This window comes from Mixophyes fleayi, chromosome 11 (assembly GCF_038048845.1).
Source record: "Mixophyes fleayi isolate aMixFle1 chromosome 11, aMixFle1.hap1, whole genome shotgun sequence".
Taxonomy (NCBI): domain Eukaryota; kingdom Metazoa; phylum Chordata; class Amphibia; order Anura; family Limnodynastidae; genus Mixophyes; species Mixophyes fleayi.
Window position 1 is genome coordinate 63,358,398 of NC_134412.1, and position 15,685 is coordinate 63,374,082.

Genomic DNA, 15,685 nt, shown 5'->3' on the forward strand with positions numbered 1-15,685 from the left:
CACCTAGCTATATACGTCCCTCTGTTTGTTTACACATACTAGTCAGTGGAGATGCTGTTATACCAGCACTGACATGCTTTGTGAACTCTGCCTGATTCAAATTAGAATAGTTAGTACCTCCTAAATGTCTCAATTTGGAGGGACAAAACCCATCATCCTCCAAAACCCACCTGTCCCCTCCATCTTTCACATTACAGGTTTACAATTTTAAGGATCACTGGCACATCTATTCTCAAAGGGCTTGATTCATATTTTGTGCCTATCGTAAGCAAAATCACTCTGCACATGCCCAGAACAGGGTCATACACCAGTGAATACAGCAATGTTCACTGCATCCACCTAAGAACTGGGTGGGTAAGGGGTGTTTGAAAGAAGTCAATGTACATTAAGGGCGTGCCAAATTTGAGTGCATGCATCCACGTCCGAATCAAGCTTTGGGCATCTCATTACTTGTTTCATGGTTTAGTCAACGGTTTTGTCGATAATGCTCATATTATTAACATGTTACATTAATTCAATAGTTATATTTCTTTCTGTGCATTCTTTTGTGAATGCATATTCCAAAAAAAAAAACCCCAACACATCAGAGCACGTATCTTCAGATCCATTCCTTCTTGAGTTCAGGAGTACACAGAGCCAATTTACATGCATTTTTAAACAAAGAGTAGGTTCAAAGCATCCATTTGGCTGATGTACTAGTTCTGTCATGTGTGTTTCTTTTCCAGATATTCCCGGCCTTTCCGCACCCGCTGTTACTTACAAATTGAACAAATTCTAATTTGTGTATTATTAATGTATGAGTGCTGCATTGTTACACCATACTTGCCAACTGGGGAGGTCAGTGTGGGAGGGGCATGGTGGTGCTATTGTGTCACAGTAGCCCCTCCCCATCACGATTTGTGGCATTGCGTGGCAGGCCAACGAATTGACTTGTGTCATTAAGCCCTGCCGCCGTTCGGAATCTTTGAGAGTGCCTGCACTTCTGGGAGGACTCCTCAAAATTCGGGAGCCTCCCAGGCAATCCAGGATTCTAGGCACAGGGCCAGCACTTACATTAGGCACTGGTCTCTGTGGGGCGCAACTGAGGCCAGGTACAAATATTAATAATGCCTCTGAATAAAACATTATTAGTTTATTTAATGCTAGCGACAGCTGTGGGCATAATTGAACTCAAACTAGCCGCTTCACATCTTATGCATTACCCGGGCTGGTCCGGCTGTTTTGGGTTACGTCACTGCAATTGAGTCATTCAGTGACTGCTTAGATTTTGCTTTTCTAGATTGGGGTATTTGACCTACTTCCTACTGGAACCGAACAATATTATTTCCACATTGTTTTGCTACAAATACAATTAGAACTGGCACTTGGATACCTTGTAAACATTCTAACATTCAGATACTTGCATTCAGTGCTTTTAATATTGAACAGATGCAGTTTGATATGTTAGACGGTTAGTATAGCTGTGCACACATTTACAGTTTATGAATTAATATGAAGCCAGATTACTTTATATGTGTTTTAATAAATGAGTCCATTGTGACATTACATTTTAAAAACATTGTCTCTCATCTATAATTTATTCTGTGGTAAATTGAGTGCCCCTTCTATGTATATAGATTTTAACTTGTAATTACTTATTTAGATAGGTGCAGAGCCCCCTTACAAGGATCAGCCGTTTCCCTTTGAACAGCAGTTTATAGGAATTATTATATTGCTCCCTCATTTAGCACATATATAGACATTGTATCTATCTATCTCCTTGTTTATCTGCAGCATATTATATATGTGACTCTGGTATGTGGAATGTTTAGCTGTAATATACTGCTTCCTCTCTCCTTCATTAGGTATGTATTAATTCCATTACTTTCTACTGTCTTGGCAGCTAGTTTAAGTTAGAGATGAAAGGACACTTTGCAACCAGACAAAGCTGCTCTGTCTCTATGAAAACTTCCCTCCCCTTTGACTGCACCCCTTTTGGTTATATAACACTCTCCAAGATAAGAAGAGTTGGCATAAAAAAATGTAATACATGGCCAGGGGGGCAGTAACAAAACCATTTTACCATCACAATGCCCAGTATATATCATAACCCCAATATACTATACCTATGCTGGTACAATGTGTGCCATTTTATAGAAGTATATCGTGTACTACAGTGCTGGGAGACATTATGTTACAGCAACTCAAAACCCCAATTGGCCCAGATAATAAAAGTTTAAGATTGTGTGGGCCGCAACAAAAAAGTCTCATATGCAATTTTGTAAGGTTTAATATTAAGAAAAAACATAAATAAACTGTAATGTTTTCTTCCCGATGCTTGACACTGTGCCCTACATGTTGCTTTTGCTCCCCTTCACCTGTCTCCCGTTTCACACTGTGCCCTCAATACTGCCTTTGCTCCCCTCCACCTTTCTCCCCTGTTTTACACTGTGCCCTCCATACTGCCTTTGCTCCCCTTCACCTCTCTCTCTCCTGTTTCACACTACGCCCTAAAGCTTCTTTTGCTGCCCTTTGTCTGTTTCCTCTGTTTCACACTGTGCCCTCCGTGCTGCTTTTGCTTCCCTTTACCTGTCTCTCCTGTTTCATACTGTGCCCTCCTTGCTGCTTTTGCTCCCCTTCACCTGTCTCCACCATTTCACACTGCGCCCTTCATGCTGCTTTTGCTTCCCTTCTTCTGTCTCCACCTTTTCACACTGTGCCCTCCATACTGCTTTTGCTCCCTTTCACTTACCTTTCTATTGCGTTTTGTCTTCTCTTCTGGTTTCTTTTCTTCCACTTTCACCTCTTCTTCTCATGCTTCCTCTCTGTACACTCCTCACTGCAAATGTTCAGTGCGAAGGGAGGAGTACAGATAAGATATTTTTTTTTCCTGGGCCGGCGGCTCTGGTCGGGTCACAAAAAACATAAGTTTGTGCCGCAGGTTTGACAAATCTATGCTACAGTGTTGGCCCCCAGTGTTGGCACATGAGGCACCCCAGTGCTAACAGACAGTGTATATTAATCTTTAGGTAAGATGTCTTTAGTCAGTGTGAGGACATCGGGGTTAGAACAGAGGCTAAGTAGATACCCGGTCCTCTAGGTTCATAGATCACACAGGTAAGGAGACAGGAAAGAGATAATAATCCTGTTTATTAAACAAAGTGCACACACTCAGTAAAATACAACAGTACTCTCCATGGAGAAACGTGTTCCCCCAACAAAATTAATAAGTGTCAGACAATCACCAGTGCAAGTAAATTCCCGAACAAAGTCCCCAGCAGGTTACCTTCCCAGCTCAGAGTCATAGCAAGCACAAAGTCCCGGCAATAACAGTTCACAGAAGATAGTCCAAGTGGGCCAGGGGTTCTGGTCTGTAGGTAGGTCTGTGTACCTTGAGGATCCCGGCTGCTTGGCCAACTCTCCTCCAGCTTGGTGGACCCTGGGAATTGGCCTCCCCACCAATGCAGGCTCACTAATTCACCAGAATCTACGAGTGTTTCCCGATGGAGTGGTGAATCAGTCCTAAATGTGCACTCTGCTCTGTCTGAAGAAGCTCCTGCTGTAGCAATATTTTCTAGCCCTGAGAGAATATGGATACTCTCAATCAGCCCTAGTACCTTGCTCTCTCAAGATTCTCCAACTTCAGCCCCCTCTCCTCTCCTGATAGCCCTTTCTGTCTCTTCCCAAAGTTACCCGATCCATGCCTCCTCCCTGGGTCAAACCCCCAGGCCATGATCCATTTTCATTGATGGTGGATAGAATATTGATAGTAATAGGGGTGAAGGTAGAACATGACCTCAGCAATAGATCACCTGCTGTTTCTGTCCCATCAAGTCTGGTTTGAAGAGGTGCTGGAACAATAGTTAGAAAACAGGCAGAGTACACCTCCTGATTCTAGATAGAGTTGTAACCCTTCTTTTTTTAACCCCTTCCACTCTTTTTTGCATGTCACAGGGTCCACAGAGGTTTCACACTTCCTGTGAGCTGTCTCCCCCTCCCTCTCTGGACACCACAGCAATAATAGATAATTAATAATAATTGTTAATTAATAGATCTAACCACCAGGCAGCATTTAATAACAGTGTAGGTCACGGTTGTTCAATTGGCCCCCTGATGACAGACTGGGCTGGTACGATATTCCCAATGTAAGTTAAGACCCAGGTCTGACACAGTCATTAATACATAAATAACCCTAAACAATAACCTATAAATGCCAATTTATTTATCAGAAATACTAAATGTGAAAATTATTATTTTTACTTTGTGCAATTTAGGGGCACTCCAGGTTAATGTGTTAAATCGTTGTAAAAATGAGAAAAAGATGAATCCATTTAATTTTATTTAAAGTAAATGGAGTGGTATGTGAGGCAAAAGCTAGTGTGCACATGAGAGATAACTGGTGGTCAAGGGGACATATGAGAGAAAAGCTGGTGGGCAGCCTGAGCATGTGAGAGAACAGCTGGTGGGCATGTGAGGGAAAAGCTGGTGGGCAGGGGATCATGTCAATATGTGTCAGGTGTGTGACCTGTTTATAGTGATAAGTGTATAATTTCAGGTTCACCTGTGTATAATGAGTAAATAGAGTGTCTGTTGCAGACTTGTTGAAAGTTTATTTGCTTTGTTCGGAAGTCTACAATTTAAAACATCTTCTAGAAATCCTGAGTTTGCCCCTGTGCAGCAGTGGAGCCTGGACAGCGTTCTGCGTCAGACATCAGTACATCTGGACATCAGTGCATCTGGACTGTAAATCTTGCCAGCCAGCCAAGAGGAGGTAAGAGTTATTATTTTCATTTTATAAAAGTCAGGAGTGTGATGGGCTGGAAAGTGGGTATTGGGAGGAGTAGGGGCGCTAGGCTGAAGCTTTGCCTATGGCACAGAGAAACCTTGCACCAGCCCTCAGTAGGCAAGAATGTGTTAAATTTCCCATTTAAATCTTGGTGGGCCTCACATCTAAAACAAATTTCTGTGTAGTTTTTAGTAGTTTTTATGTGTTAATCTTTATTCTTAAGTTCTGCTCACGCAAGTACGTACTCAAGCTTCACTCAATGTCAGTACAGTGATTTTCCTGAATTAAGATGATTTATAGTATGCCCTTACCAGATGACAGGAGAATCTGGGGTGTGGCTGTTTTCCAGATGACAATGTCAATTATAACTTTTCAACCAAGTTTTGGTTTCACTTCTAACATTTGCTGTGTCAATTAGTTTTTGTTTTTAGAAACAGAAACTTAAGTTAAGAAAGAAGAACAGGAAATAATGCACTTGTGTATCTTTAAAAAGCCAGTACCACATATAAGAACATTAAAACATATAGATAAATAGCCTCAGAAACTCAGCATGTATCACCTCTACCTCCTATGCTTGTCTATACATAGCAGTCAGCACAAAGGGAGAGATGCTGTTACATTAACTAACACTGACATACTCTGTGACCTCTGCTTGATTTTATCATTCAGATTAGAATAGTCAATATTACCAACTGTCTCTATTTTGGAGAAACATCCCCTGCAAAATAAAAAAAATCCCCCTGAATCTCTTCTTTCACATTGTTTTTTGGGTTTGATGCTTATACATTTTTTTTTAAATTAAATGTTAATAATTTTTTCATAGGAATTTGGGAGGGATACAGAAATGGGATGGAAGGCATTTTCAAGAGTACAATAATATTTCAAAACAGATTAGAGATCACAGATGGATCTGTTCTCAAGAAATCCATTTGGCTCAAAATATATTCTTTGTTGCTGATGTACCAGTGTCCTCCATTTCAATCTCAGTGGGCCACAATTCTAAAACAAATGTCTGTGTGTGGCTTTAGCACCAAAAGGTTATTAAACACTGCACTGATTTGTATGTGTTCTTATTCTTAAGTGCTATCCATGTAAGTACTTACCCAAAAAGTTTTACTCAATGTCAGTGCAGTGGTTTCCCTGAAGTTTGGCTGTATTCCAGTTGCCGATTCCTTTTATAACTTTTCAATGTGGTTTTGATTCCTCTATAACATGTGTTGTGTCAAAAGTAGGAATTTTTTGTTTAGAAATAAAAACAGGAAAAATGCACTGCAGATATATAAAGGCCAGCATCCCAAATAATAAAATTAAAACATTTATTTCAATATGAAAGAAAAGATAGTTACTGTAACGGTCACCAGTGGCATCAGAAAATCAGTAACTTATAACCAGACTAGCTGTGGTCTTTACCTTTAGCAGACTCTTTTTTCATACTTAGTTTCCCCCAAGTCTTGTACACATAGGTATAGCAGCTGAATAATATAAGAGAGATCAAGTATACTAAATCATACACAATCAGACAGAAGCTGTACAAAATCAGAAGATGAAGAATCCAGGCACTAAGGACAGGGCAGATAACAAGGCACAATTGGTATCATGAAAGTAAAAGACAGCAACAGTAATCCAATAAAATTTGCACCCAGTTCAGGAAGCATAATCAATAACAGGCATCTAAGGGATGGCAGGCCTGGATTTATAGAATGCTACCACTTTAAGACACACATGCAAGGGCACCAGCTACCACTCTATTGAGCGGACCATTAGAAGATAGTTAAGTATCTTACAGAACTCCCCCTTATTTGAGGAAGAGCCTCAACACTTTTAATTTTAGATGTAAATTTTAATGGAAAAGTATTTTTGAGTATTCCTAATGTACATTTGTACCAGCCCTACATAATATAACCTTTGAAATATATCCATTACAATGGATAAAATACTGTAGATTATTACAAACTTTCTTGGCATATAAAATATTTTTTTCAAACCATGAATCAGGATGGAAGGGGTAGTGTAAGTAAAGAAGAAATTTGTGTCCTTGCAGACATTAAGAAAGATATGAGAAGTATTAGCAATTCTAATTGTGGAGGCTAAATTGAGACAATATGTTACATTATTTATTACTTGTATTTTATGTACAAATGGATTTAAGACCCAATATAGCTGACATGAGGAAAAAATGTAATGTTTTTAGTGAACAACTTTACAATCTGGGGGTAATGTATTAAAGGTCGATTTTGGATGAGCCTCCTGCACAGGATCCCCTGCACGATAACACTGGGTCCCCAGTGCTTGTCCCAGCAACACAGTTGCCACAGGGAGATTGCGGTGGAGAGCACTTGCACTATCCGTTTTTAACAGTACTCTTCTTCTTGAGGATCGGTAAATAAACCTGACCACTTGGTTCCTCAGGAAACCTTCTATGAAAGGACTCTCTCAATTTATTAGTATGAAGATTCCCGCATGGGACCCAGGATATTTCTTCTGGGCTGTAAACTTTCAGTGTACAAGTAATAAAATTGGCCAAGATAGCACTTGGAGTCCAAAATGTTTTCAATTACATATTTTAGTTGTCCCTAAATAAGATCAAGAGCAGGTTTGGACTGTCTTTACACAAAATTTAGGCTAGAATACTGGTTTAAATAAAGGACAGTGAAAAGTTCTTCATGGAGACAGGTAGGTCCAACTGAAACATATCTGGATTAATATTCCTTAACATTTTATAGGGTCCTATGTACCTTGGACCAAGCTTATGAGATGGTTGAGGTGATTTGATATTTTTTTTGTCGAGAGCCAGACTAATTTGCCCAATTTAAAATGACAATGTCTGCATTGGAGATCAGAGAAGTATTTAGAATGAGAAGCAGCATGGAGCAGCCATCCTTGTACATTCTTCCATATGGCATTTAATTTTGAATGAACAAATCTACAAATAGAAGAGCGCAGGTTAAAATAAATAATTAATTACTTACTTATTTATTAAAATGTAAAAATAGATTGAAACAACTAAAATCACATATGTAAACACATACAATAAACCCGCTAAATGTGGCAAGCAGATATACAAAATTAGAGATTTCTGTCTGTGAATACAGGCTATTTCTTAAGCCTTTTTTATACTCTGTTTCTATAAGGTTGGAGTATCCAAATATGCGATCTGAATGATCCAAATCACACTCTCCTTTATATATCCAAGAGTGATGCTTTATTTTTTAATCAATATGTCCAGCATTTTAGGAAATATTCCCACAGATCATCAAACAATGACAAATTACATCTGTAAGACAACTAGTAGAAGCCAAAAATCAAAGCTCTCCTTATTATCTAGGAATAAAGTGATGTGTTGTTCCTTGTCTCCAAAGAGGCACTCAGTCTGTTTGAGGTTAAAATCACCAAAGAACATTAAAACCACAAGGATAGATTAGCGCTGTTAATTGATGAGCTGGAAATTAATCAGGCTTGCACACAATAGCGTCATCAGTGGTTTTTTTGTGACTTTAATTTTGAGGCTGTTTGCCTGACTCCTAGAACAAAATAAAGAAGAGGAAGAATGAAGATTTTGATTCGGACACTGTTTAGCCCAGAGCAAATTTTGTTAAAGTAACATTTTTATTCAATTTATTAAAACATTTTTTTTCCTTATGTTCTGACCTTTCCATTACATTTTATTGTGAAGGTAAACAGTGTAGGTACTCTATAAAACTTTATTAAAACACCAAACTGTAGTGCTTTGTAAATTTTCTGTAATATTCAATTTCTTATAATAATTCATTTTAACATATGTCTACATATACAAACAAAAAGCTTGTTTTTTGTTAATTTAAGACCAATTCATTATTATGACATTATCATGTAAGTCTGCATTACATATGAGATATCTCATAGATAGCAGATTTGACATAGATCTTAGAAAAAATGGTTGCTCCTTTGATTTGATCAAATAACTAAGAGATTTAAAGGTAACAGTTTTCAAATGTTATTTTATTATGTCCTCTGTAATCTATACAAGGTCACAGACCACCATCATTTTTGGAGACAAAACATAAGCTAGGATAGGAGATTTGTAAGGTCTGATAAAAGCCTTTTCTAAATTCTCTATAATGTAGTCTTCCATAACTCTGGACTCAGGTGCTGAGAGAGAATTTATAATTTCCATTTAGGGAGCTTTGATCCAGGAATAAGGTCAAAAAGACAATCACAACATCTGTTGGAGGAATCACATCAGCTGCTTTCTTACAAAAGACATCAGAGTATTCCTAATATGGAGCAGCAAGACGAACTGGGGATGACAAACAATGTTCCTGACAAAATCTATATTCCAATGGGTTATCTGGTCTGAAGCCCAGTCAATAGTAGGATTATGAAATAAGTGGTGATGAAGATGAAGATGATGATGTTTCACTAACCAGGGATAACCCATAATCCTTGGATACAAAGGTGAATATATAAGAAATAATGAAATTACTTGTGAGTGCAATCTCTCAAACAACAAGGTCAGCATACAGGACTTGCTTCTAATGATCCATCAGTGGTCCAATTTTATGGTAGGAATTTTCAACCTATGGGCCAAACCGATATCTAAGAAATTCCCTGCTGTCCCACTGTCTATGAAATAATATGAAATTCTGAAAACTATTTTTGCGGGAAGAAGGAATATGTTTCTTCTAGAAAGTAATGAAGGACCTAGGGGTACCTCCCTAATATCACCTAGGCCTTGAAATTTTCCAGCTTTCTGGGGCAATTAAAGCAAAGTGGCATTTATTGCCACAATACAGACACAGACCAGGAGCACATCACCTAGCTTCTCTTCTGCTGTCAGTCTAGAGATGCCAATTTGCATAGATTCAGTGGCCTCTGGACTTGGGTGTAAGGTGGCAGCAGATTTCTTATCTTACTTCCTCTCCTTAATGCGATGGTCAATAGTTGATGAATGCATTAGAGCCTGGATGACTCAGGATGAGAGTACGGAACTAGATAGTCTTTAATCTGATCGTACAGATTTAGGTGGAACTGGCTAGGTAAAGTTGAATAATTCTAGATGCAATCAGTTGCTCAGCACCTAAATCCAAACAATATTCTTCCACTGAACAACAGCACTAAAGGGATCATAGGAGAGATTCGGCAAATGTCTCTCCAGACCAAAGGCCTATGTCTGTGGCTCTCCCTAAATTAGGGATAATACAATCCCAACCCACTGTTGTTTCATATTTGAAGCACGAGGCCTCAATTATAATTTAGTTTACAACTATCCAGAAAATTTTATTACAGTCTTCAATTTCCTTAAAAAACGGTCAGGAAAATTAAACTTGGGTTCTTCAGCAACTACAGGAAAGACATGGCATGGGCTGTTTATAATGTAAGGCCGGGGGTCTAAACTGGGATAAGATACTGGAACTAAACTAACCATGGTGTTTATGTTCACCTCTATCAGCTCCTTTTCCTTTAGAGTGCTATGTGCTCACTGGTACTCTGCTGCTCCCAGGACTTAAGCAAATAGTAGTAATAGTATCTAATCCACAGTAGGACCCTGTGACACCAACAGCAGGAATAAATATATAGGAGACACACTAAGGAAAGAAGATTACATTTTAGACTCATGTATTGTAGTCCAGATGCCCAGGATCCAAAAGGAAGATGCAGAGCATTAGGGAGATCCATGACATGGTTCCAGAAGGAGGCAGATAAAGAGCATGGTCAGTATTCAAAGCCAAGGTCAGATCAGGCGGCAGACAGCCTGCTTAACTGTGCATTAGAAAATAATAAATGCAGGTAGCGCTCACTCCAGTGAAGACAAGAGCAGCTATTACTAAAAGGGAATATTCTATCCCTTGGAAAGTCTAACAAAATAGTAAAGTAATTGCGCTCAATTGTCTTTGCAGTAAGTTAAAATATTTTGAACTTTAAATGGTAATGATGTTTCAAGAATAACATGGAGTAAAAACAATAACATTTAATAATACATAAAATGAATAAGTTAAAGGAATGGTCACTTGGTAATGTACAAAAACATAAACATAGCAACCGGTGCTTAATAATCACACAACAAAGTCTGGAGGTCCAATTGTATCGGGGCAATAGAGGCTACTGCAAATAGCCCTGTGTAAAGATGGTGTGTGAAGTCACCCCTGAAGAAATTCGCCAAAGCGAATGAAATGCGTTGGGTCACGCCCCTACATCTTTGACGTCACCCGGAAGTAACGTGTGTTCCACTGTGAAACGCACGCCATCTCCTTCCTACAGTCGATAACTCACTACTACCAAGGATCCACCTCGTGAGCGCGGTTAGTGCTGTGTAACGGAACGGGGATCCCTGCACCGTAAATTAGATCAAGGACACCACTGGACTCCATTCATATTGCTGGATTGTCTGAGGTTGGTTTGTAGACTGCTTATTGGACCCTGTTGCCTCTTCCTTTATATAGTGACTTGTTTGGGCTTAAAGGACACACCATGCGTGAACAGAATACACGGGAGCGGCAGTCCCTGGAGGTTGAGGAAGTTCATACTGGCAGAGCGTGCAATTTCACTGTAGGGGGCGAAACGTCTGTGATGCTTTCCCTTTACCGTCAATCTTTATCTGCACCAGCTGATAGGACACGAGGAGCACGGCCGGTTCATTCCCAGGTTCACGCGGAGTGGGGCGACCCCTATGCGGGACAAAGTGACATGCAGGCTAGCGTTGTTATTGATTATCACCATGGTAGCGTCGATAACACGTCGCAAGGGTCCTTCCCTGAGTTAGATTTTGCATCCCCGGTCAGTCACGGGGGTGAGCTGCCCTGGACATGTTATTTTAACCCCATCCCACAGCGTTGCGAAGAGTTTAAATTTTATTCGCGTACGGGACGATATGCAACATCATTTATCAGGAACAACAGCGGCCCACGTACCTGCGAGGTGCAGCGGCGAGGTGATTATCCTGAAAGGGCACAACTCACTCTCCCTTATTCCTTTTCAGAACCAGTGGTCGTGGAGGATGAAGCGAGGTCGGTCAGTCATGGTCATTCAGAGTCAACCGCACAGGGATGGAATCCTGCAGGGGAAACCGTGGAGGCAACGCCTGCCAGTTCTGGAGGACAGGTCACGTCAACTTCAGTTGTGGCTGTTTCAGCGGTGGGGACAAGCGAGGACACGGCTTCCGGTGCAGGGAATCCAGCTCCCGTGGGTGAGTCCTCTATCTTAATTACGCACAAATCACAGCAGCTAGGTTCACCTGTGTTAACTACTTGTGGTGATTCATCAGACTCAGACGATAGGCCCAGGAAGCTGATTAGGATTTTAGAGTCAGAGTTGTTAGGAAAACACACTAAACAATTGACAAGGTTAGGGAGCCCTGAACAGTCAAGGAGGTTCTGTGATTTAGGTCAGGTTGAGAATTTAGAGCTAACTTATAGGATCAGGCCGAGCATGCGGGATAAAATCAAGCGGGGAAAGTACGTGGACATGTTCGTACTGACTGGCGATGTTAAAAAGGCCCTGGCAGCGGCATGTGAGAGGACGGGCATGGGCAAGGATAGATACCGCTCATTCCCCAGGTGGGTGAACTGCTTCTGCGGTTTTGTGGCAGTGTACAGTGAGACCTAGCGAACACGCGGAGGTTTGGAGGTACATGCATCTCATTAGTGGTATGTTTGTAAAGGATGGACCATTAATATGGAGAGCAAATTACGATTTGTTTAGGAAGCGCATGAGTGGGCGGGAGAAGTTGCCATTGGGGTCAAAGGACATCGATACCTGGTTGGAGTTGATGTGGCCAAGCAGTCAGGTAGCAGATGGCGGCGCGGAGGTTTCATGGGCCGCCCACCCCGCCAAAGGTAAATGCTACGATTACAATTCGGGATCCTGTCAGAGAGGAGCAGCATGTAGATTCAGGTACAACTGTGCGTTGTGTGGCGGACAGCACCCTGCTTCTGAGTGCGGGCGGTCCTGCGGTAGCAGTGGTAGAGGAAGAGGTACAACAGCAGCTCTGCCTGGTCAAGGGTCCATCGCCAATTAATTTGGCAGAATTGGACAAATGGCTGAGAATGTACAATGATAGGGACACAGCTTCATTGCTTCATGACAGTTTTCATTTTGGCTTTAAGCTGCCAGTTCAGTGCACCTTATCCACGGCGGCCCCGGTTAATCTCAAATCAGCACTTGCCTTCCCCAAAGTTTTAGATGAGAAGATAGGGAAAGAAGTTAGTTTGGGCCGCATGTTAAGGCCATTTCATCAACCTCCTATTCCCAACCTTGTTTTATCTCCAGTGGGTGTAATCCCCAAGAAAGCGGAGCGTAAGTTCAGGCTTATTCAACACCTTTCCTACACTGCTGGTCAATCAGTTAACGACGCCATCGACACTTCCCTTAGTTCGGTTAGCTACCAGTCATTCGAGTCCGCGCTGGCCCTGGTGCAAGGATGCGGGAGGGGGTCCCTGTTAGCTAAAATCGATATAGAATCGGCCTTCCGTTTGTTGCCCCTTCACCCTGATTTGTATCAATTTACGGGCTTTAGACATCGCACTGGGTATTACATTGATCGCTGCCTACCCATGGGTTATTCTATATCTAGCGGTTTCTTGCATTGGTGTATCCAGGCCGGAACGGGGTGTAGGTGGATTGCGCACTATCTTGATGACTTCTTAGTTATCGGCCCACCGGATTCCGCAAGTTGTCAGGACACTTTGTTTTCTATTCAGGCTTTGTTTAGCGTGCTGGGTATCCCCATTGCTGCAGACAAAACCAAGGGCCCTGCTGGGCGGCTATCATTTTTAGGTATAGAGATCGACATGTCAGCAGGGCTCTGCAGACTTCCTGCCAACAAAGTCAGTAAAATGTATTAATGTTTTAGGCCCCAGTTCAAGTTCATTGAGGCAGGTGCAGTCCTTATTGGGTCGGTTCAATTTTGCCTGATTGGGTGATTCCCATTGGGAGAGTTTTTTGTAGGAAATTACAGAGAGCCACTGCGGGCAGAAGTAGGCCACATGCGGCTATTCGTTTGTCCAAAGAGATCAGGGATGATATGTCTAATCTTCCTCCGGGAGTTTAACGGCAGGTGAATCTGGCGATCCCCACCCATTGAAAATTTCAAAATTAACCTGTTTACTGATGCGTCCGGAGCATGTGGTTTTGGGGCTTATTTGGACGGGCATTGGTGCGCGGAGCGCTGGCCTGATAGTTGAAATCGAGCAGGCATTACTAAAAACTTGCTTGTACTTGAGCTGTTCCAGATTATGGTGGCAATAGAGCTGTGGGCGCCCGCATTGCGGGGTAAGCACATAGACTTTTGGGGCTAGATTTACTAAGCTGCGGATTTGAAAAAGTGGGGATGTTGCCTATAGCAACCAATCAGATTCTAGCTGTACTAAATAAATATCAGCTAGAATCTTATTGGTTGCTATAGGCATCATCCCCACTTTTTCAAACCCGCAGCTTAGTAAATCTAGCCCTTGGTGCGACAATCTGGGAGTGGTTCATTCCATCAACAAGCAGAGTGCGTCGTGCACTGCCTGCAAAATGATATATCGTTCAAAGCAAAACATGTCCCAAGGGTGCAGAATAGGTTGGCCGACCCGTTGTCCCGCTTCCAATGGAGTAGGTTTCGTAGTTTGGCCCCCCAAGCAGATAGTGTTGGCATTCCGTGTCCCTCTTGTGTATGGCAGATCATCAAGCCGGCATAAGGGGGCTAGTGTAACAGGCCGTAGCTCCCTCCACCCTGCATATATATCGGACGGCCTGGAAGCAGTGGTCACAGTTCATTAGACAAAGAAAGCAATCGGAAGCAGGTCAGAGAGATGCCATGATGACTTTCATGTGGTATAGGTACACTAGAGGGGATTCGAAAACCAGCATGTCCTCTACATTGGTGGGTATCTCATTTATGGCACGACTATATGGGTTTCCAGACGTCACAAAGGGATTTGTTATCACCGAGGCTCTAAAGGGTTGGGCGAGGGTGTGGCCTACGCCAGTGGATTCTCGAATGCCGATTACCGTCAACATCCTAGACAGGCTACTACAGAATATAGGACAGGTCACAGCAGACGAATACGAAAGGCTACTATTTAGTACAGCTTTTTCTATGGCGTTTTTTGGGGCATTCTGAGTGTCTGAGCTGGTGGCTAGATCTAGGGGGCATTGCGAGTCTGGGTTACGAGCGGAGCATGTCATTCTGCGGGTCAGGTGCTTATCTTGTAAAATCTGTAGGTCGAAAACAGACCAGAGTGGTAAAGGTACATGGGTGTAATTAACATCACACCAGAATAATCAGATTTGCCCAATTAACTTAACATCACAATTGGTAAAGGTAAGACCCGAGGCCTGCTTGTTTCTTAGTCATAGTGACGGTACTCCATTGACAAAATATCAGTTTACAACCATCTTGAAGCGGGCACTGCAGTCCCTTGACTTGGACAGTTCATTGTACGTCACCCACTCTTTTAGGATTGGAGCGGCTGCCTCCGCATCCATGGCTGGGTCATCTACGGAGTCCACGGCATACAAGTCAAACGTTAGGCCTGGTGGTGTTCCTTGTTGTGCTTGACCAATTGTTGTTTTCTCTTAACGCAGTTGTTTTTTTTCTTCAAATATCAATTTTAGGGGGGGATAGTGATAGATCACCCGGGAATAGGGGTGGGGTCACCACTGTTGTTTAGAGGGGATGGAGTGCACTTAACAGAGGAGGGAATGAATCGCTTCGTTGATAGGATCATCAGGGGGGTTTCGGCTGTTCTCGGTTAGTTGGTGGCGGGCTGCGGCGTCTGTGGGGCGCAGCGTGGTAGGAAGGCACTGCGTTCAGCAGTTGATTAGTGGGTGCTAATGGTAGTTGGCCCCAGTTCACTGTCCCCTTAGAGGCACCAGTAACTCCTTTGTCCTTCGGTGAGGAGGGTCCCCTGTCCGGCTCGGTGAGGGAGGGCAGCATGAGTTTAGAAGGGGTGCAGTCAC